Raw genomic sequence first — 24,113 nt, forward strand, 5'->3', positions numbered from 1 at the left:
GGGATAATAAAAGTGTGATGTACCCACAATAGACAGCTCAGATCTCTTACTTTGTATATTTATGTTCAGTCCAAGGTGTAAATTTTACTTTTACACTTTTTTCCTCTCTGCTTACAGCGACCAAAGAAATACAAGAGTTTAACAACCTTCATGTTGTTTCTGTTATTCAAAAATGGATTCTCTTTGACCTCTTTTACTGTCCCCCCTTTTTGTAAGAGGCACACCAGCACCTCCTAGGGAAAGGTTCCCTGTAACCTTTAGGGTTAGGGCAGGGTGAGGCAGCGATTTCTTTTCTGTCCTACTACCTTTCTAATTAACTTTGTATCTCTTTGGCCACATCTGCATAGTGCTGTTGTTCTATACCTAATGGGTTTTCCTACTGCCTAATTTTTAAATGATACACAGTTGTGTGTTGCCATCCTTTGTTGTGTTACAACCCATTTCTATCCGACCTTTTGCCTGTGGTATGTAGAATGCCCCAGGGATCCACCTTGTACCCTCTGCCTTTTGATTTGTGTACATCCGTCCACTTTTGAAAACTTTTTTCAAAGTTCAATTTACAATGTCATTCATACCTGGATGACACACACATTTATGTGTGGTTAACAAGCTGAGTGGTTGGAGCACTTGTCAACTCAAGGCTTGATTATTGTAACTCCCTTCTGCTGCGTATCCCTAAATACCAGTTCAGCAACTGCAGGTTGCTCAAAACTCTGCAGTGAGACTTATTTTCTCGCTGCCAAAGAGGGCATCTATCTCATACTTTGGCAGGAGTATTAATTGGCTTCCTGTACAGCAGCTAATTGTGATGCCAGCCTACCTTTCAGCTAAAATTGTGTCTTGTCAACCAGGCCGACCAGGTCGACCACTGAGGTCCTGGTGGTTCCATTCTCTAAATCAGTTACCTCTGGGAACAGATGTTTCTCATGAAAGGCCCTGCAGCTTTGGAACAACCTCCCACTTGAATTATGCAGAGTGGAAACACTGGAGGTATTGAGGAAAAAGCTTAAAACCCATCTTTTTCAGTACAATGGCCCACTACTAGTGATTGCACTCTATTAAATACCAACTGTGCCCAGGTGCATCTTTTTGCGTGGATCTTTGGATATGCACTCTATAAATGCCTTTTCCATGCCATTCCATTTGTGGGCAAGTTCAGTGAGTGATGCATTGAAATGCATAACCATAGAACATTGATTTCCAAATTTGAGTAAATATCTTAGTAGGACCCCACCAAGTTCTAGAACATATTTTAGTTTCTAATAACTGCCTCTTTTTGAACGAGACTTGTGCCCCCTTGGACATTCTTACAACCCCTCCTAAGAGGACCAGCCCCACAGTTTGAAGGCCAGTACCAAAGAACTCCGGAAGGGGAGTCAGGATTTAAATAGTCTTTCCTTTGTTTTCAAATAGCCTGTCAGCGAAGGGTTTTTAGTCTTGGAAACGAGAGGGTAGAATGGCTCAAGGGGTTGAGTGCTTATTCCAAACATGTTTTCAGCCAATAAGAGACATGTTAGAATGCACCTCAATTGTACATCCATTTGAGTACCATTACATTGTTTTTATTGGCATCATTAGCACATGTAACTAAATAATTACATCCTCTTAGTCAATCAGAATGTTTAGAGTGCAGTCAATAACTACTGGTATTGACTGCATTTGGAACATTCTATCTTCAGAAGCATACAGGCAACCAACAATGCAATTTCAATGCAAGAATTTGTTTCAACAAGACAATTCGGCTCTGGGAGGTCCTTGTTGCAACATGCTAATTAACACACGAAAGAGAAATAGAAAACATTGGAAACTGCTTTCACTTTCTTATAGAGAGACCATTTACTTGTACATGACACCTAACACATAATCATGTTAAGCCTGCTCCAGTTCAACCAAGTTGCAATAAAAATATTTAACTAATGAAGAAATCCATGTTATTTAAATACTACAAAATAAAACCACATTTAATTTACCAACTCAGCTTGTCTATTTACTGTACTCACTGTTAAAGCACCATTTTTAAATTCATCATGAAAACTCCAAAACATGTTGTGCTACTACCAACATGTTCTAGTGGCCTTATAGGCATCGGGAGGGGTCATTATCACATGGAATAATGACTCCTCCCCAACCTATTGCCCTCAGCTTTGCCTCCGGCCATAACTTGGTGGTGGGTTTTTATCCCACGATAACAACCACTCCCTTGGTCTATACAGCTATATTATTAATAATGTGCTAAGAAGCAAGGGCAATCCAGCTGAAAGTTCAGTAAAAAAGATGCTATTCTAGTTTTGAATTTTAAAAAAAATCTCCCTATGTGTTGGTTATTCTATTTGGGGCCTGTCTATGTCGTCACTTTTCTTCACTAACTGCTTCTTCAGTGGGTCTAGTTTCTGGGCGGCACCAATGAAGCTTTGCACCCAGGACCTGCACGGCTATGTTCCAAAATTGCCAGTTCTTTTGCCCCACTGTTTTTACTCCACTGGGCACAACACTACATCATAGCAAACTGCCATCCCCTCTTTTTAAGTATGTCAGATTGCGACACTGGCATTATCTCATATTGGGTCTCTGTGTCACCCGACCATAACAAATGTCAATTCTCAGATACATTACATGCAGTAAAACCCTTGTGCGTTTTTAAACAATGGCCCTCATTACAACACTGGCAGTAACCCATGGCGCTATTAGCACCATGGTTGCTGCCGGTTTTGTAACAAGTCCGCCAATGTTCAGTGGGGGATTACCATCCCATTCCAAGGTTGGCGGGGCGGTAATTCCCCATTGAACATTGGCCCTTCCCCATTCCCATTTTTGCCCCATAGGGCTCAAAGGGACTGGGGAAGGCGGTAATTACGGTACCGCAAATTGCGGTACCGTAATTACCTCGAAAGTCCCTTTGCGGGTCCCTACTTTAACAGCTGGTCCAGACCAGCCGTTCAGGTTGGGTCCCGCAAAGGGACCTTGTAATTAGGCGCTAAGGGGTTAACGGCGCCACAGCCTTTTACGGCGCTGTTAACCCCTTAGCGCCAGGGTCGTAATGACCCCCAATGACTTTGTGACCACATCCACCCTCATTTTGAGGATGGAAATAGGTCCTGCACAGCAGTGGATCCAAGAGCTCCTGCACACTTTTGAATAATGCTTGCTTCTCTATGTGGCATTGCTAACAGATGAGAAGGTGGGCATCTCGGATGCCAAATTCACCACCATACCCGCTTTGGACGTGCCATTAAAGATGTTTTGCTTCACTACATGAAGAATAATGTAAAACATACTTCTGGTTGGCAGTGGAATTTACCATTCTTTATGTTACTACTTAGGCGAAAGTAAAGATGTGAGTTATTTTGTATATTTTATTTAAACACATTTATGCCAAATCCAGCAAACACTGCCTACCTCATAATTTAGCAAGTGGTCAAGAATTAGCAGGATTTTCAAATACTGCACGTTTTTACCATTACTGGCAACCTTCTTTAGAGTCTCTCTTAAAAAACGAGTGCCAGCTGCTGCCAGTAGCTTTCCATCTTGTGACACATCTCTTTCTACAAAGTCTTGTGCAGTGGCCGCACAATGGCCTTCTGATGGGGTGTATATAGGTTGCATAGCACCCACCTCAGCTGAGGGTTCCCCAACTTGTATTGGTTGAACTGCATCCCACTCTGACACCATTTGAAAGGCATTTTAGAGTAAGACACAGACATCAGATTCTGAATGAACAATACAAGTTTACTAACTTAAAAGTCAGGATGGAAAAAACACATATCTTGCCCTATCCTATGTTGAAATTTCCTTACCAAACCAAAACTAACTAACAAAAGTTCATCTTAAGAGAATCTGTCTTTGTCCAAAACGTATACTTGCCCTCACACTAATCTATACAATGTGTAGTGATCAGCAACCAACAAAACAGTGTTCAACACAAAGTTCAGAGCTCTGTCCTGCTCACAGCTTTCTTTCAACTCCCTTCCCCAAGTATAAAGCAGTTCAAATAAATGTCTCAGGATTGCCTTAAATTCAGATATAAAGTTAACCAATACTCTGGGTTCCCTTCCCTAAGTTCCAAAACACAGTTCCAAACCACAAAAGCAAGTTAAACCATAGGGTTCCCTTCCCCAAGATTTGCTTCCAATATATAAGGACATTATCCAGCTTTCTTAGCGGTCCATGCCACACTTGCGCCCTCTGGATGTTTGTTGTTCTTGGTACAAGAATATAATTGGCAGAAAGTTGTAGTTCAATCATTTATTAGAGTTCATCTCCAAAGTTCCATTCACTCTGGAGCCCAAAATATAATTGGTTCCCTTGCATTATATTCCCTTGCATTTGATAAACTTCTGTTTGAAATTCACTTCTAAGTTCAAATAGAAATTGTACTTGGAAAGTTCGCTTGGAAGTTGCATTCACAAAAAAGGTGTTTGGTACAGTTTTCATTTAGTTCTGAATTTTTTAGGTGTTAAAGATCTTCTTTCAGTTTGCCTTCTTATTTTTTTTGTTTGTTGTGTTTCACTGTATAATGCTTTAAAAAGCGTGCCCAGCCCTCTGAGATGTTTGTAGCAATTGGCAAAGATTTCATCTGTTTGATCTTGGTGGTATAAGTCTCTGTAAATTGCTTTTATAATGTGCCCAGCACTCGAAGACCTTTGTTACAATTAGAAACAGTGTCATTAATTTAGTTTCTTTGTTAGAAGCTTGTGAAATGTGCCTTTGTAATATGCCAAGCACTCTGAGACTTTTGAAAACGAGTCTTCTCGTGCATGCAACCACTCCAATACAAAGTATACTTATTTGTTCAAGGGTTAATGAAGATTTCATTCAGAGACCTTTGAAAATGTGATTTCTCATACACAAGACCACTCTGATACATAGTAATCCTCTGCAGAACTTCAAACACTTGCACACCGGGTTTCCTTTTGCATAACTCACTGGTTGCTTCTTTGGGTGTTCCTGCAATGAGATCTCTTGGCCATCCAGACTGTACTCCCATGAACCGTTAATGTGCTAGATGCACACTGCTCTCTGCTGCTTTCTCTGGCCTCTCTGCTGCCTCAATGTCAGAGCTTCTCCTGGTTCACCATCTCCTGCTCCGTCTCTTCCTGCAACTAGTTTGGGCCTTTTATACATCTGTAGCCATCTTACAGGCTGCCGGTATAGTTCTACAATTAGCCCTCCCTGATCATCATTAAGTGGACATGCCTGACCTCTACTGCTCTCAGCAGGCATCTTCCTCGTCCCAGTACCAGAGTGGTAAAAGCACCTAGTTCTCATTGCTCCTAGTTGCCTCTTCTTCGTCCCAGTATTTCTAACAGTCACACATGAAGAAGTTAAGGAGTTCAGTCAAAATACCCCATAAATGCGGGGCGAGGGTTGGGTTGATCAGTAATAGGAAAAGGGGCATACCATGTGGCTCCTAAAGGCATCCCACTCCCAGTCCTCAAAGACCCTTCACCCAGGTGATCCTCCCTTGCTTGTCCACCCCCAGGGTCGGGATGCAAAAGCGATGGCCTTTCCATGGCCACCTGTGCACAGGACCCATGAGGAATAGGAGTGAGAATGCCCTCCGGTTTCTCACAATACCCAAGTGGTTACCGAGGATAATTGTTGGCCGAAATAAGGACAGAATAGCCATGCAGAATGCTTACAAACCGTCCACTTGTTCTCCCCAAGTGAACTAGCCAGGTACTATGGCGGTACTAGCGAAAGGACTCAGTCATCTGGTTCACGCTAGAGATGGCCTGTCAATGTACTGAGCAAGAAGGAAAATTAAATCTGCAGGAAACATAATAACATATGAACAAAAGCACACGCGAGAAGACAGAATCATGACCAACAAGTAGAATATGAATTGTCGAATGCAATAGTCCTGTTTTTATAATATTCTGTATGTAGACTTGTATGCATGGACAGCCTACTATGACAGATATTGCCTTGTTGTACCATGTACTGGCATCTTACACCAGCACACTTTCAAATTTCCAGCCATAGCCATTACACAAAGAGGTATAGTTATTATTTGGCTCTTTTATGGTCAGATGTCCCAGTGTAGCTCATTGTTACATAAGCACGGGTGCCACTGCCTTATGTCCTGTTAAAGCGTCACATATTCAGGCTTTGCCATCATGTGGCTGGTACTGGTTCACATGCCAGTGAAAGCTTAATATGCCTACGTACTGTCATAATGTAGCTACATCCCTCATATGCCTATGTACAGCTGTACCCTCACCCCTCCTTCAGCCTCCTCAGCTTAAAAGGGGACTCTCCTTTTTAGTTTAGGTTAGCATACGCCAAATTGCATTAGAGTACAGATATGGAGAAATGCCATATGAGGGATACACAGCTTTTAGGTGTTGTCTGGTTAATAGCCCACCCATTGACCTTCCATTGCCATGTCCTGCTTAAAGTAAATTGTGGTCCGAAATTCTTGATGCTTTTCTCAGCATTATATAAAGGAACCGAAGCACAAGTAACTGTTATGGGCCTGATTCATGGAATTCTCTGCACGATTCAATGTGTATTTGTACAATGCAAAGTGTGTGCAAAGTCAGTGCATAGTCATTTTGCAGTACAAAATGATTTTGCATGGAACTCGTACGGACTGTGCACTGTAGAAATACACTTTGCACGGTTGCATGAATCAGGGTTTAAGTATCTAAAACCATGATTTGCCTATGTATAATTAATTACATAAATACACCTCTATGGCATGAAGCTGTGATATGGAAGATCTCTAATTTTGCAGAATTTATTTTTAATCTGAGAATTTTCCAAATAAAATAATCAAAAATGCCCACGGCTCAGTAAATAGATCAAGCAATAAAAGGCAAAATGGGCATGCCTGCCGTGTTCCTCTCGACATTTCGATAACTAGAGCTGTTACCCAGCTTTTAATGACAACATTAGGATAAGACTTATAGAGATGCTGGCATTGGGGAAAGGTACAATTTACATTGTTTGGGGGAAAATTAATACCAGTAGGATGACCCCACTGCCTAAATTATTGTATGTATTTATTATGCTCCCGTTTGCATTACCAGCAAAATTGTTGTTAGAAATACAAAATGTATTTAGCAATTTTTATGTGGAGTAGGTGTGAAAGAAAGCAAATATACCTAAGGAAGTTCTTCAAACCTTTGTTCCGAAGGGAAGGATTCGGATATATCAATCTAAAATTATATCACAAAACATATACCTTACATACGCTGCACTATTGGCTTAGGGCAGATCAGATAGATAATCTGAATCAGGTCCACATAGAGAGGAATACTCTTTGTACAATATCTTTGGATAATCGTCTGTTTATGGATAGCAAGCTACTGGTTGTTTCAACTCCACCATCAGTTAGACAGGTAATTATGGATTGGAAGAGCAATAATCAGCTTAGAGGTGAGACATACCTTTTTTTTAAGGATCAACCATATGTCTTTGTGGAAACAGAGACCTCAAACTGGGAACGTGCACACCTAACAATAGGTTGGGTTTAGTATACACAGTGATGAGAGAAAAGCTGAAGCCGTATGGTAAATTAGGCGATTTTCCACTATCACCTATATTGTAAACATGAACTAGAGGGTACTAACCTCACAGACTGCGCTCTATCAACCTTACTGGGTCAATTTATTTCACCACACTCGTGGTTTGTGATTTAAATCTGTCTTTTGATAACTTCAAAAATAGTAAATGAAAATCGTGAGACAAAGTATATGTATTGTCATACAAACGTATTTGCTTTATATATTTCCAAAAATAGGTCAAACATATAGCATCAGGCTAATTTTGATCACAGTGATATTGCACAGGAGTACTGGATATATGCACATTTGATTGGCAACCATGTTAATATGTAAAGCATACACAATGACACGCCAACACGTGTTTCAACCTAACAAGGTCGTCCTCAGGGCGTAAAAACACATTATATGGCTTCAGCAATTGCAATTGAAACATTTATATGTGGCTTTTTAACAGCTCCTATAAGTTCACCGAGTTCCAGTCTATCATGTTCCTGGTTTTAGAGGCGAAAGGTAGTGCGAGGTTGTAGCTTCACCTCCGAGTTACATAATAATTCACAGGCAATTTTTCAAATATGCACTATATTTTGTGGTTGACATCTAATGTCAACTTATTCCAAGAGGTCTTTCAAAACAACAGGAGAAATCAATGCTATATAGGGGCGTATTATTTACCCACCACTCGTTTAACATTTTCAAAAAACTATTCACATTTTTTAAAATATTTTTCGATTATACACCATTAGCCTTTTAATTGCGGGACACATTGTTTTAAGTCGCAAATGTAAATACATATACTCTAGTTCACAAAGACATGTACAGATTCAATGTTAAAACAGATACTGCATGTAAAGAGTCCTGTGGAAAAAAGTGTGCAAACCACGCAGAATATATCACACTGTGCAAAATACGCAATTGGTGACTGGCCTCTGCTCACTTAATGAACACCTGACCCATAATGTGCAAAAAATCACAATCATTATATTAAAACATATCCTGTGCAATTAACAATACAGTGCAACAGACTTTAATACAAAAAAGAAACATAGTGTTTAGCTGTTGAATTTAGAGCCACTAATGGCTGGTGGACCCTACATCTTTAAGGGGTCTGATATTCTTTAAACCCATCTTGTATTAATCAGTCATGGAACCCATTCACGGTCGACATTGCTGAACACTAGCTCTTGGTTCAAACAGGTGCTCAAAAGGTGTCAACAGGTCCTAAAATCTAGCTTCCCTGTAGCTTTCGGCATATGTATAGACTATGGTTTTAGGCACCAAATCATATTCTATGGAAGAACACAGCACCTTAACATTCAAAGTTACAAAGTGGAAATGCTCAACTCACTCAAGAGTTTCCAATAACTGCAATAGATGCATTGTATCTCTTAAGTAAGAAGGTAGTTTTGGAACCTCCCTAGATATAATGGCATCTATATACTTTGAATACTTTTCTCTTATCCATCCTATTCTGCGCACAATTGTCTTCCTTTCAAAAGCTTTATGCACTTTTGGCAAGAAGTCTAGGGTTTTCAACCGTGAGGTATCTTTTGCCATCATCTGTAAGCAACCCTGTCCTCGTCCATTTGGAAAACAATTCGCATGTCCTCGTAGCACACATTTAGATGTATTTCTGCATCTGTATATACTCCTGCCTGTCCATGATCACGATGTTACCCCCATTGCCAGCTTGCTTGATCACAGTTTTATTATCCCTCTTTAATGAGTCCAAAGCATGTCTGTCAATTCTTGTCATATTAGTATGTCCCGTTGCATATTTGGTATTAGCTAAGACTTTGTGAATGGCTCGGGAATAAATCAATCTCATTATCAATTCCCAAAAATGGTGGGCATTTCAATTAGTCCTTCATCACAGTATTAGTTAAATGTTTTGGATCTATGTTCGCATTTTTAAAAATATCTAATTCTTCAATGTTCTCTGTTTCTTGCAAAGATGGAAATAACTGAGTATTTTCAATATCCGTGACCGTGAGGTCACTATTAGGTACTTGCCTATGTTTTCTAACTGTTCCAAAATATTTGCAGTAGAAAAACATTTTAAGTTTGAGTTTTTCTGGTAAATTTATAAAGATATATCTGTGTATTAATCCAATCATTCTTAGCTGTTCAAGCAAAGCATAACCCTTTGTTCAAAACTCAACATCACTCAACTCTTAGTAAGATAAGCTAAGAACTAGATTTACTGTCGTTGTGCCCATTGTTGTTTCTTTGTTCATGATCTGTTCACTCATTTCCTTGAATGTAGATCCTCTTCCCTTTCCTCGTCTCCCACCTCTGGTTCCACGTCTAACTCTGAACTGATTATAAGGTCCATAGTGACTGTTTCGACATGGTCCCCCCAAACCCTTGGTTTTTTTTTAAACACTTATTTTACCATACAAACTTAAAATAAACCATTTAATATTAAAAAAAATACATTCAAAACTTTTTTTTTTCTGAAACTTTTGTTTCAGAACTTTTGTCATTCGAAACTATTGTTTCGAAACTTTGACTGGACACTGATTATAGTATTTGTGACGGGAGGATCTTGAAATTTCACGCTTCTGTTTAAGGCTTTGATATTTACCTTCTTGGTTCTTCCTAACTGCGCTAAAAAACTTTATTGCTACGTAGTTCTTTATTATTTGAGCTAGTTTCACCTACTTCTGTTTCACTCTTTAGGTCTGAACTTGCTGAGGATGACTGTGGGATGCTGTCCCAGGATTGGCCTAATACATTCTAATCATATTTTGTCTGAAAAGTGTATACCTGATCTACACGATAATAACTGTCATCTCTAAAGAACTTCTGTGACTTTCTTAACTTAACCTCATTTTGATGAATGTCTTAAATTTCATACATTGTTTAGAATTTCTTTTCAATTATTCTACAGTTGTTGGTAGCGCATTAATTCGCTCTATTTCCCTTTTTACAGCTTCAGTTTATCTGACCACCCTACTGTGCTCTAAACTGGCATGTTCGATTAGTAATTCAATCATAATCCCTGACCCTTGGTTTAAAATATCTTCCGACTTCTTGGCCAAGTCAGCATCCTCCGAATTATTAAAGGCCGGAAATACTGATATTCTGAACCCTCTCTGAATCCTTTGTTGGTCTATGCGCTGCTTCAATGTGGTCATCACCCAGAATTTGCGGATCTCTTCTTGGATAGCCTCTCTAGCTTTACAAACCTTTGTCTCAATGTTTCATGTGCAGGAATGGTATCTTTGAATGCATTTAATGTGCTCCCTCTAGGTGAGAATAAATCTTTAATGTCCTTATCCCTTGATGTGATACTATCTGCCGTGATGATTTGATATTGTGAAAGCTCAAATTAATTTACAGTCAAACAAGTAAAGGTAAGGGCTAAATCTTCATCGAGCTATCTACCACACAATTGGATAGCTGTGTTTTAATATTGAACCTAATTTATTATATTTATGTGAATTGGCTAGCACTGTTCATAAAGGAGTGACTAGAGCCCAAAGTCACCAAATCAAGTAACTAAACATGTAATGACCAATTGTGCCAAACACTTGAATTAAAGAAATTGGCTTCAAAGTCTTAATGGCTCAAAAAAAGCACTGGTCAATTTGAAATACATGTAGGGCCTGATTCATGGGATATTAAGCGTAGTGCAAAGTGACTTTGCACTGGTGCAAAGTGGGTTTGCACTGCCAAAAAATGCCCTGATCCACAGAGTGTTGCAAAGTGCATTTTTGCAGTACAGTCTTTTTGCATCATGCTAAATGGGCCTAATTCACGGTGCAAAGTGTACTTAGCATCGCTTTGTGAATCAGGGTGTTTGGTCGCACTAAAGTCATCTTTAGTCACTTTGCATCCTGCTAAAATTGCCTTGAATCAGGCCTATAGTCTTTACTGGACAGCGGACACGTGTTTCGACCTTTTTACGAATGGTCTTCTTCGAGGCTTTGATATTAAGACATATATACAAGTTTGATAAACCATTAAAAAATAATAAATTAACCCAACAATACCATGCATGGCCAATCATTGCATACAGAAATAACAAAAGAGTTAAAAAGCACTTATAAAATAATACAAACCAGGAGTGGGAAAAGGAGTTGAGGGAGAGAAAATATACACAAAGTTTGTAGTAGTATCTTTCCTTGCATAGTATGTAATTACATAGTTTCTATTTATGAAAATCTGATGATTCAAGAGAAGCCCCAATCCATTACCAACTTATCATACAAAAAATCCAATTGCTACAGATTATTAGACCATATAAGGTGAATCTTAAAACTGAAATAAAAATAACAAGAAATACATACCACTTGCTCTACATAACTCATTGCCATCAAATAAAACTTGGAGACGTAGTTCATGTTCCTTGCTTCATTTAATCACTAAAATCAAACATCCTGATTAGGCTAGTGCAGGATATATTTCGATCTAATGACAACCCACCACCATACCACAGGTGCTATTTAGTAAAACACCTACTTTGAACGTAATGTAAATGGTTATTCAATTAACCACATCTATTGTGAAAGGTATACTGCAATCTTACATCTCTCGGGTTCAATTCCAGCTCACAAATCCCTAGAGATAAAATAGTTATCAAAAGCCAGTCCCAAACATCAACGTAATTTCTTCCATCTTTTCCTCCCCCGTTTCTCCGAAACTGGGAGGGTTTCCACTGAAGGTGTTTGGTGTTTTCCTATAGAGTACACCTATTCTTGGTCCAAGTCTTCTACCTAAACGTTCAGGGAAAGAGGATATTAGGATGTCCTACCAAGTAACGTCAACCGGGAATGGGTCCCATGATTGATTAATATTGGATGGGTTTAAAGAATATCGAAACTTTAAAGATTTAGGGTCCAGCAGCCATAAGTGGCTCTAAATTCAAAAGCTAAATATTTCTTTTTGTATTAATGTCTGTTGTACTGTATTGTTATTTGCACAGTAAATTACATAATCTAATGATTGTGATTTTTTTGCACATTATGGGTCAGGCGTTGCATAATTTTCAATGTGTGATATGTTCTGCGTGGTTTGCATAATTTTTTTGCTTTTTTTGCACAGGATTGTTTACATTCAGGTATCTGTTTAAACATTGTATCTGTATATGTCTTTGTGAAGTAGAGTGTATGCGTTTACATTTGTGACTTCAAACACTGTGTTCCGCAATTAAATGGATAATGGTGTCTAAATGTACATATTAAAGGATTTGTGGGTGATTAATATGCCCCTATATATCATTGGTTTCTCCTGTTGTTTTGAAAGACCTCTTGGAATAAGTAGACATTGGATGTCAAACAGAAAAAAAGGCTGCATATATAAAAGATTGCATGTGAATTATTATGTTAGGCCAGCCCAGTGTTATATTAGTTATTGGATCCAGAACCTAACCATAGGTCCCTCTCATTAACCAGGTAATCATTTTCTAGACTTCGACTTCTTGAAATTTCAAGATAAATGTCAATGTTATTGAAGTTCCATGTAAGCTGCATAATCAGGAAACAAAACAATATCAAGAGCTACATAAATTATTCCTAATCATATTGCTGCTGTTAAATGCAACATTGCACAGTTCTCATTCTTTATTGCAGTTTTCCGAGCTGACACAGTTATCAGCCTTTGATATTTACAAACATTAACTAGCATCTAGGTCTGGTTTTGTTTCACAGTGAGGTGAAGATGACTGGAAGTCTGATCTGGAACATACATTTATACACAATGAATGGAAACACATATGTAATGGGGCCAGTAGTTATAAAGTAGATCTGGATCTACTTCATACACAAAGAGCAGTTCATTACCGGTTGGTTGTGTAAGAAGCAGAAAGGGACGACTCTACATATGTTCTGGTCCTGTCAAAAGGTCCAGATTTATTGGGATGAAATCCTGCAACGTATTCTCATTTTCACGAACATCGACTGCATGTATATTGGAATTGTTTCCATCTCCAATGGATATATCCAGTGATAAATTAAGATGTGTTCATAGAGTGCTTATAATTGCTAGAAACATATTTTGAAGCATTGGAAGAGTAGCACCAGACCCTTGGTTGAGGATTGCTCAAGTAGCCTAATAACTCTTTCAGCTAGAGACAGAGTTTCATTTCAGAGTAAGGGCAATATTAAAGATTATATTTTCCTGAGGTTTCTTCTAGCATGCACAAATTCCCTTGTCATAATGGTATTACTGACAGTGCTTGTTCTTGATGTAAAGACATAATTATTTATGATATTTAACAAGCAGTATTGAGTCAGAGCCGACACATGATTTGACCAATGCAGTCTTCCTCAAGGCACTAACAATACCAATAGATGCATCAGAACACAGTGTGGTTCATGATCATAGAAAACCACATTTTCTTTATCCCAAATAAGAACATACAACATACTTGATAAAGATGACATACAGTAGTGTTAGAACATGATTAAATACTGCAATTAACATGTAAAACAGAAAGTAAAATAGAAAATATAAGTAAAAGAACATCAATGGAAGCATGTGGAAGTGGAGATGGGGGATGGGGAAGGGTGAGAAATTAAGAGTGCAGATTAGCAAAATGAATCATCCAAGACTCTAAGAGAATTCTTTAGCAAGTGATTGCTGTTGTCTCTTTCCTAGCTTGTATTGTTGCACACATATGTTGGGGTTGGACTGTAATACCTCTGATGCGTTATAGATTTTCAAAGTTGTTCTTCTGATACCTATTCACATGGTCTGCCAACAATATTCTATATAAGCTATTGATTGTATTATGATAGTGGCCATTCATGAAGATTAACTGGAATCATTCCATTAGGATTTACCAAGATTTCCAGATTGATAAGAATATTAGCATGCATGCTTTGCTCGTTGATTGCTTTGTATATCTAAACATAATTGCGTTAACAGCGTATGTTAGGACTGTTCTAGTTGCATTTGTGAACAGTAAAGTGCATGTGATGGATAGTCCAAGTGACTCCCCAAATAATGGCTGCGCAGGTGAGATTGTTCTAGGGTCGGCCATGACAGAATGATCCGTTCCTTTATACATACAGTTAATCTAGGCTTCCCTTCCTGTAATTTGGGGGTCGATTCATGGAGCAAACGTGCGCCGAAAATCCCAGCGCAAGCAGGCGCAAGGTGGCGCAGGCGTGAGAAACCCAGTGCACGCGCACGCGTGCGATTCAAGGAAGACGCTGCGCGTGTTTCCCGCTGTCCGTGCGCCAAATCCAGCCATGGCGCACGCAGGCACACACGGCGTGCGCTACACGCACAGCAAAAGCGCACATAGCGCGGGGCACACAACCAGAGTGGGCGGAACAGTGGGCGTAACACGCGGAATGGGGAATAACGCGTGAAAAAGAAGGCGTAACTGGGGAAGTACTGCAGGGAACTACACAGAACGCCCACACACACGCGAACAACCCGTATTCATGGATTTGAATACGGGAAACCCGCGCACCGTAAAACACGCACACAGGCGTCAACGCGTCTGCCACACGAAGGCAGATGGAAGCGTCCCCGCGCACAGTATAAAAGTGTGCGCAAACAACAAACACGTATATACAGCTACGATGAATGCTCCATTTGTCGCAGCACTGATCGTGGGACACTGCAGGAGGAGGAGAATAGCCAGGGCACGCATTTTTGCACCACGGACAAGCCTTTTTTGGATGCCTGACGACCAGGTCTACGGCAGGTATAGGTTTCCACCCCATATCATCCTAGACCTGGTCAGGGAGTGGGAAGATGACCTTACATCCCCCACCCTTTGCTCCCAAGCATTGAGCCCCTTGGAGAAGGTGCTCAATGTCCTGCATTTTTTGGCCACTGGGTCATTTCAGCGGACTACTGCCATAGGGGGGGGGGGGTCTCACAGGCCACGCAGTCACGCTGCCTACACCAGGTACTGGCAATCATGACAGCGCGCCCCTCAGTCCGCAGGCACATATACATGCCCAGAACACCTGCAGAAAGGCAGGCCGTTGTCCTGGATTTTTTCAGGGTGGCACACTTCCCCAAAGTGCTCAGTGCCATAGATTGCACCCATGTGGCCCTACGTCCACCTAGTGCCACTGAGCACATCTACCGAAACCGCAAGCACTGGCATTCCATCAATGTACAGGTGGTATGCGATGCAAAGGGAATCATCACCTCTGTCTATGCAAACTACCCTGGCTCCACCCATGACAGTTTCATATACAGAATGTCCGCCCTGAGCCGGGCCCTGGAAGCTGGGCAGCATGGCGACACATGGCTCCTAGGTGAGTACAAATGCCCTTGCACATGCATGCATGTCACACACACACACACAAATACACAAACCCCAATAATCACAACCATTTACACCTCCCCAGGGGACAGTGCCTACCCTCTGAGCAACCACATGATGACGCCAATCCGGAACCCCACCACACCACCCCAGGTAAGATACAACGCCGCCCATATTGCAACCAGGGCCATAGTGGAGCGCATATTCGGAGTGCTCAAGTCACGTTTCCGCTCCCTTGACCACTCTGGCGGGCAGCTACTCTATGCACCCCCAGTAGTGTGCAGGATCATTGTGGCAGCATGTGTCCTGCACAATGTTGCAAAACGGCAGGGCGTACCGGTGGACATGGTGGTGCCCCCACATCCCCAACCACAGGCACAGGCGCTGCCCATGGGAGGGGACAGGGTACGTGGCGAGGAAGCCTGGACCCAGCTTGTGGCCACATTTTTCACCTAAACTCCCACCCCTGCGGAGTGCACACAGGCCTGGCACATGCCAGGTAACAATCGATGATGACAAAGAGACACTCAACTGTCACAACCCTACCACCCTGAGATAGTTGCCATGGAAGTGCCACATTGTCTGCATCCCTAGCTAATTAAACACAAGCTATCCTGTGTGACCAAAAGGCACACATATGACATGACATGATATGGCATTTGGAACGTGCCTATACACAAGTATTTCAAGGTGCGATGAGGCAGGGAGGGGGGAACAAGGGAAGACAGAAAACGATACTACTAGGCCAGGTGTCATTTAGATTGTGCAATTGCAGGGGTAGGGGAAGGGAAAAGTGCAAGGGGAAGGGGAGGGGGGGAGTGCAGTACAGGGTATGTAGACTAAAAAACAAATAAATAGGTCAGCTGGTGGCAACTGCAAAGGCAAGTTCAGACAAGTGCTGGGAAGAGGGGGCTGTAGGGATAGAGAGACAGTCCCGCAGTGCAGGGGTTGCCAGGGAGGCAGTGCAAGTGGAGAGTGGCTGGGCCAGGGACCGAGGTCGGTGAGAGTGGCCCAGTTGCAGATCCAGTGCAGTTCCAGTGAAGAATTTTGCAAGGGAGAGGCAGAGAGAAAGCAGAAGCAAAGAGGAAGGTCTTGAGGTGCTTCCGGAACCGGAGATGGTTCTCCTCAAGTTCCAGTGAGGCAGGAAGGCTGTTCCAGAGGGAGGCCCCTGCCGCAGAGAGAGATCTACCCCCAGCTAGTTGCTCTGAGAAGCGGATGACCCTGACATGCAAGGTGTGAATCACACACACCTGCAAAACAGGCCATGACCATCACTGTTATGTCACTCAAACCCTCCCAAACCACAACATGACATGGCAAGCAATACCCATACACCAACACAGTACCAATAAGGTACACATTGCCATGTCAAAAATGTACAGTGGCATCAGACAATGATGCCTGACATGGAATCAGATGAAATGACTGACCAACAACCTCCCACCCAAAATAAGTCATTTCCAAATGCATTACAAAAGTTGTAGACGTAAGATAACAATGAATGCCTGTCTACATGCACATTGTGCATTGCAAAATCAACACTGCAGCTTCTGTGTGCTGTGTCCAACTCCTGCAACACACTGCTCAGCGCACAGCACAGTGAACAGCCATTGTGTGTGATGCACACCCTGAGCATCACATCTAAGCGACAGACCACATCAAAAAGCAAATTAGGCATGTACATAATTGATCCATAATTGGTCACAGAACATGTGCTGCAGGGACACAGTGGGCACCAGAAGGCAAACAGAGTGTACACGTGGATATGCAAGGGTAGTTGTACATGTAGTGCATCATTGTGCAGGTTTGTGGGTCAGTAAGGACATGCACTCAACATATGCATGTGCAATCAAGTGACCATCAGTGTCCTCTACACATCACATGTGAACATTCACCATGTGTACACCCCAGCATATCAAACCATCCCCTCACACCTGAAAGGTAAACACAACACATGAACAGGCATTGATCAGCAGAACACAACATGTACATAGGATATCACCATTACAATGTCAGGGTTCCCATCACACTGCAGGGCAAGGCAACTATCAACAACAAACCACCTCCACCCTCCCTCACAAATGACCATGACCCACTGAACAACTGCACCTGGGTCATGGAGCCTTCAACCCTCAATTTCACCTGGCCACAGGATCACCCTTCCCCTTCGTCACCATCTCCCACCTTGTGTGTAAAAAGGTGCCTGCACCCTCAGAGTCCACCCTCATTTGCAAAATCACAAAATCCAAGCCAGAAAAACGAACCAGAACACCCTCCAGTAGATGACTTGACGTAGCAGTACCTCACAAAGGCCAAGTATACCACAATGATGTAACAACCAAGGTAGCACAGTAAAACAATGTCACAACAGGATGCGAACCATGCGTGGTACATAACATAGAATGATGCACCATGAACGGATGTGTACTGTCACATGTCCTGTGTACAGGTGCGGGAGTGTCACGAAACAACCACCCCCAGCGTGTCCCGGGTGCCTGCAAGGTCAAACTCACACAGGACTCTGAGACCCTGGTGGGGAAGGAGGGTCAGGGATATGCATTCGGGACAGGTGTTGGCACACTGGATAACTAGAATGAGTGGCAGGAGAGGGGAAGAGGAATGACACATGAAAGTAGGGAATGCACGAAAATGTACTACCTGCATGAACACATACACAATCCGAACATACTTGGACATCATTGTCATGGCCTTCTGTAGTCCAGGCTTAGGAGTGGCACGAACCAACCACCCCCTCTAGGGTTTTGGCGCCTGCAAGTTTGGGGCTTGCACAGGCATCCTCAACCCCAGCGGGGAAAGAGGGTTAGGGAACGTTGCTTGGATAGGTACGGGAAGCAGGAAAACCGGGTAGAGGGTACAGGGTTTAAAATTGGATAGGACTCCGGGTGATTAGGGGAAAACAAACATACCAAATTGAATTACACATTCATCCATGCATTAGTGCATCCCCCGGCAAGCCTATGCAGAGCAGTTTGAAAGAAAAACAACAAGACACTTAGCTCTGGTTTTGAGTGCTGGCCTCCTGCCTGCGCACTCTCAGGTCCGGTTACAGGAGCAATGCAATGCTGCAAAGAGAGCCACAGTTAATAATCTGTACGTGCCCATTACACAAAAACACACCACCAAACATGCCCCATAACAACAAACTACTGTACAAACAGACAATCTGGTGTAGATGCTTCGTACCCATATATAACATTACCCCTGTGATGGGTCATACACAGTCAATGCAGTAAGTCAGTCGCTGGTGGGTGCGTGGCAAATGGATTACCAATGTGTCACAATTCACAGAACATGCAATGTTCCCTGGGTAAGCAGACAGACCCATATAGCAAGGCATGACTTCAGAATAAGTTGTGTTCCACCATGACCGAAACAAAGTTGGCAGTGCATGTATCAAAATGTACATGGAAATGAAATGCACTGCACCCGAGTATGTCCCTTGCTGTATGTCCCTGTGAGCTGCCCCTTTCCATGTCTCGGAAGGCTACATGGTTGATACAAGTGCCTCAATGGACCTTGGTGTACCGGAGGGTATGTGCCACTGCCCCTGCAGGTGTCCCAGACAACCTTACAATCAACAGCCATCAGTCCACCAACACATCTGAGCTGCATTGTGTGCTTCAACACCAATATTCGTCCAAGCTCACCCTCAGTGCTGTGACTAAGCCTGCATGTGCAACTCGCCTGGTGCAAGCTTTGCTGTGTTGTGGCCCCCCTGTGCTGCTCACCTTGCCTGGAGTTCCTTGGAACACGTCAGCAGTTCTAGGATGTAGGTCTGCAATCCCTGTGCCTCTGCTTGTGCACACATGTGCATGTGGGCACCAACAAACGTGTCCAGAATTCAGACGTCCAATGGGCCATGTCTGCTGGCAAAGGTGCTCCGGAGGCTCATCCCACTGCAGAAAGGGCATGAAACACATGATTAATGCTTTAAAGTCATCTGTGTGTGTCTCTTCAGGCATCTCATTACTGGACCATGTCAGAGACTTACATCAGTAATCACACCATCAGTCTGTCTTTCACATCCAAAGTGTGGAACACACTATCTACGGCATGAATTGCAACACGCACCTGTACAGTAAAGATAAGAAACATACTACACAATGCATAGAAATGAATGTACACATTAATCATGAAACACCCCATCTAGCAAAAGCTGAACAGTGTACAATAACACCGCAATCATCCCCACTAGGGGTGTCAACACAAGTCACACAGCACCAGACATGCCACAGATATGACAGTCCAAAGCCCTTGTGTAATAGGTTGTCACACCGAAACATCCTTGCGAGCCCATGGATAAGGGAGGCAGGAGTGGCATATGTGAGTCAAGGACCCCAAGCAGCAAACACATACACAAGACAAGCCTGAAGGGCCCAGCTGGAACAGACAGTGGATGCCTTCAAAAGCTACAAAGCACCGCACCGTCACATGAAAGCACAATAGACACGCAATTTTAAACTATATTAACTAATTACACTAACTATGAAAAACCTACATTACCTAATTAAACTAACTATCAAACAGAAACTTAACTAACTAAACTAAAAGAAAAATCACAAATGGCCACATACGACCCGGGGGGGAGGGGAGGCACCCAGGAGGGGGGAGGTACAGGGTGCTGCTCAACACCCACATGCGATGATGCTGAGCCAAAAAAAACACCTCCATGGGCTCAACGCCTGCACAGCCCGACCCATGTGGGTGATAGATGGTCATCCGAGTCTGGCTCATCCTGGAAAGGAGGACGTGGCACAGTAGCCTGGCCACGGCTAGCCAGAGCTTGCCTCTCGTCGGCAGCAAGTCTGCCAGACGGGTGAGCCTGGTTCTGTGCAGGCTTCTTCCTCGACGTGCAGGAGGTAGTGGCTGTGTGTGGGGTCCCAGCCTGTGCTGCAGGTGCAACCTTCCTCCTCTTGGACTGTGGCGCATACCATGGCTGGCTAATGCCGCCCTGACCAGTATGGCCAGTGGGTTCGGTGGATTGAGCCAAGGGAGTGGCAGGTGGAGGGACGACCAAAGGCCTGACTTGTGTCAGTGGCATCTGGGTGCCCTCTAATGGACCCTGCGCAGCAACATCAGCTGTGGCAGGGTCATTGACCGCAACGGTCCTGGTTGGCAGACTCACAACCGGGGTGTTGTTGGGTGCATCTGCCCCTGCACTTGCCAACACCCGGCTGTTCAGGGCAGCAGATGACATAACTGCCCCAGGGACATGTGTCTTGGTCTGAGCAGCCCGGCCTGCCCCTATGGTTTCCCTCCTGGCCTGTTGGAAATCTACCAAGGGCTCCTCAAGTGCCAACACAGCCTGCGCTGGCAGACTCTGAGCCTGGGTGGCGGTGTCCACAGCTGCACCTGCAGCTACCACTTCCCTTGGGCCCGTGGCAGTCGATGGAACGGACTGCCGGGTCACACGGGCGCCAGTGCCAGATGCAGAAGCTGCATCCCCCGGAACCACAGGGAGTGGTGGCATGACTGCACCGACACATGGCACAACATTGTGCTCAAGTGGCGCACCCCTGCCTCTTCCCCCTCTGTGGCCACCCTGGACACCCTGGAGTCCCCCTACTCCCTGGTCACCACGGCCACGTCCCCGACCACGCCCGCCACGAGGAGTACGCCCAGCTGAGGCGCCCCTCACCTTTGGTGTCCTCCCAACCATGGCACAGATGTAGTAGTGCCGGCACAGATGGAATAGTGCCAATGGGAGGTGTACACCACAATTGACCTGGGCAATTGGGGTGAAGGGGGTGGGAAGCAAGATGTTAACAGCCCCCCTGCACCTGCAAGGCTGTATGTGACCCCGGTGATGTAGTGACGGGTCACGCAATGCTCCGGCACCCCAAAACTGCCGTAAAACTGTGCACGCAACCCTGCAGCCTACGTGCGTGGATTAAACTTCCCGCAGTACGCGGTGGCACCCAGTAACACGAATAACGCGTACGCGTGGGACATGCAGGCTACTATGACATCGAAAATGGGTGCGATACACAGGGGCACCCGCAGTGGGAAAAATAGCGTGTGCGACTCACCGTCTGACTAGCGCGATGCAGAAAAACACGCGTAGCCAATACCCCCGCGAAAAGAAGAGATACGTCCTTGATAGCTGTGAAGTTGTGATGGCGCGCGAAACAACAGGAAGCAGCAACACATGTCGGTCTCCACGAAAGGCACGTACATCGAACTGCTGGCCCTGCTCACCTTTAACCCATGCTGAGGGAAACGCCTGCGCGCAACACGTCACTTACGCGCATGGGCCCTTTCCTCGGATTACACGCGGACGTGCAGTTTTTCACGCGCGCTGAAACACCCATGCACGCCTGCACGCGTCACGTCGCAGAGGCGCTTGCGCTTGAAAGGCCTTCTGTCCAATGAAATTGCGTATGCGTGCAGACGCGCTTACGCGCTAAGGGCCTTTCCTCGAATTACACGCTGACGTGCAGAATTTTCACGTGCCAAATCACTCCGTATCAAGCTGGCCACGCGTAAGCACACGGAAGACCACGCTCCTGCCCAGAAGGCTGAATTACTGCCCCCCAGAGCCCCAAGCAGGCTCCCACCTGCCATCTGCTGCTGCCTGACTGCCTGCTGCCCACGTGCCCTGCCATTTGCTGCCTGCACATCAGCCAGGGGTGCTTTTGCTGTGACCACCCCTGCTGGAACCGAAGACTCCCGACTGGGATTCCATCGCTCCACAGCCCAGCCCCAGGACCCAGTTGCCCACCTACTCCTGCCTCTGGGGTTGTCATGTCGGGCACTGCAACATCTGGCACCACTGACAACCCCCGGCCAGAGAGGCAGAGGGGCACCAGCTTCAGTGCCAGGGAAGTTGGTGTCCTGGTGGAGCAAGTCCTGGGGCAGTATGATGCCCTCTTCGGAAGTTCCCGCGCCGACAAAGAAGGACGAACTCGGATCTGGACGGACATCGTGACTGCCATCAACGCAGAGGGGGTGGCAGTCCGTGACTTCCAACATGTCAAGAAGCGCTGGGAGGACTTCAGGTCCAGGACCCTCAACAAGGCCCGGCGCCTCTTGAAGGCAGCAGATGCTAAGGTGCGCCGGGGCCACTTGTCGGAAGATCAGATGAGGGTCCTGGAACGCATATCCCCAGCTCTCCACGTCCAGGTCCTTGAGAGGCAGACCTGTCTGGAGTCGAGCGGTAAGTGTACATGCATCATGATTGTAAGCTGTGCGTGTGGTGATGTGCCAGTAGTGTGCAGGTTGCACATCTGTTTGTATGGGGCCGAGTATGGGTGGGGGTGTACAGCCGTGAGGCTAACACATGCAAGGGCTGTCATGTGTGAGACATGGATGGTGCTTGTGTGTGTAGGCTTGCATGCCAAATGCAGTTGTGTGGGCACACATGTTTGGATGAATGTGTATGTAAGTAGGCATGTTCGTGATGTCACGCATGTATGTTGTTTTCAGCTGCATGTATCAGCACTGTGTACAAGGGTGCAACAGTGATGCAACATGGATGCATGTGACAGCGGGATGTGGAAGCCTGATTGGCAGATGTGACATGGATGCCCATCTGAACACTGCGACAGTTGGCAGAGGTGTACACATGCATGCAAGTGTGGTGGTGTGCGTGCATGTGTAGTGCACTCCCTGTGTTGCATGTGATGTCTGGCTCACCTTTGCCTGCTCATGCTGTTGTATGTGTATGGATGGTGCTGGCAGTTGCGATATGGCTGTGGTATGTCTCATGTGTGCAAGTTGAAATGACATGTGTGTTGGGGATTGTGATGGCATGTCTGAGGTTTGCCAATGCCACTCATGTACAACTGTCATTTGTGTATGTGTCCATTGTACAGTGCCCTGATGCCTGTGTTTTATTTCTCCCTGTCTGCAGCGTCAACTGATGAAGAGGGCGGAGAAGGTGCTGTGGAGCACAGTGGCGAGGATCGCACCGCCAGCCAGAGACGCAAGGCCCGGCTCCCCTCCCAGGTTGTGATCTCGTCGGGGAGTGAGGAGTCCGGTGCCGCGTCCCAGGCCGCAGCTGTCGGGGGGAGGTCCAAGAGGCGGAGGTTGGAGTTGGACTCCTCGGCAGCAGAAGGGACAGCTGGGACCCCACAGGGCCCAACGGCGGAAGATGGCACTAAGTCATCCAGGTTGGTGGGGGGTTTGGTGGAGGAGGAGGCCGTGCAAGCAACAGAGACGGGGTCTGGAGGTGGGGATTCCACTGGTGCTAGTGGTGCAGTGCAGGACCAGGCCGCTGCGGAGGTGCCTGTGTGCAATCCTGTCCCTGATCCTGTCACTGCATCATCTTGCACCAGCAGGGATGCCTACGTCCAGACCCGTTTTCAGGCAGGGGATGAGCTAACGACAACTGGCTTTCCTCTGCCTGCGGA

The sequence above is a fragment of the Ambystoma mexicanum genome, chromosome 2q (assembly GCF_040938575.1).
Source record: "Ambystoma mexicanum isolate Mex_15411 chromosome 2q, UKY_AmexF1_1, whole genome shotgun sequence".
In the NCBI taxonomy this organism is placed as follows: domain Eukaryota; kingdom Metazoa; phylum Chordata; class Amphibia; order Caudata; family Ambystomatidae; genus Ambystoma; species Ambystoma mexicanum.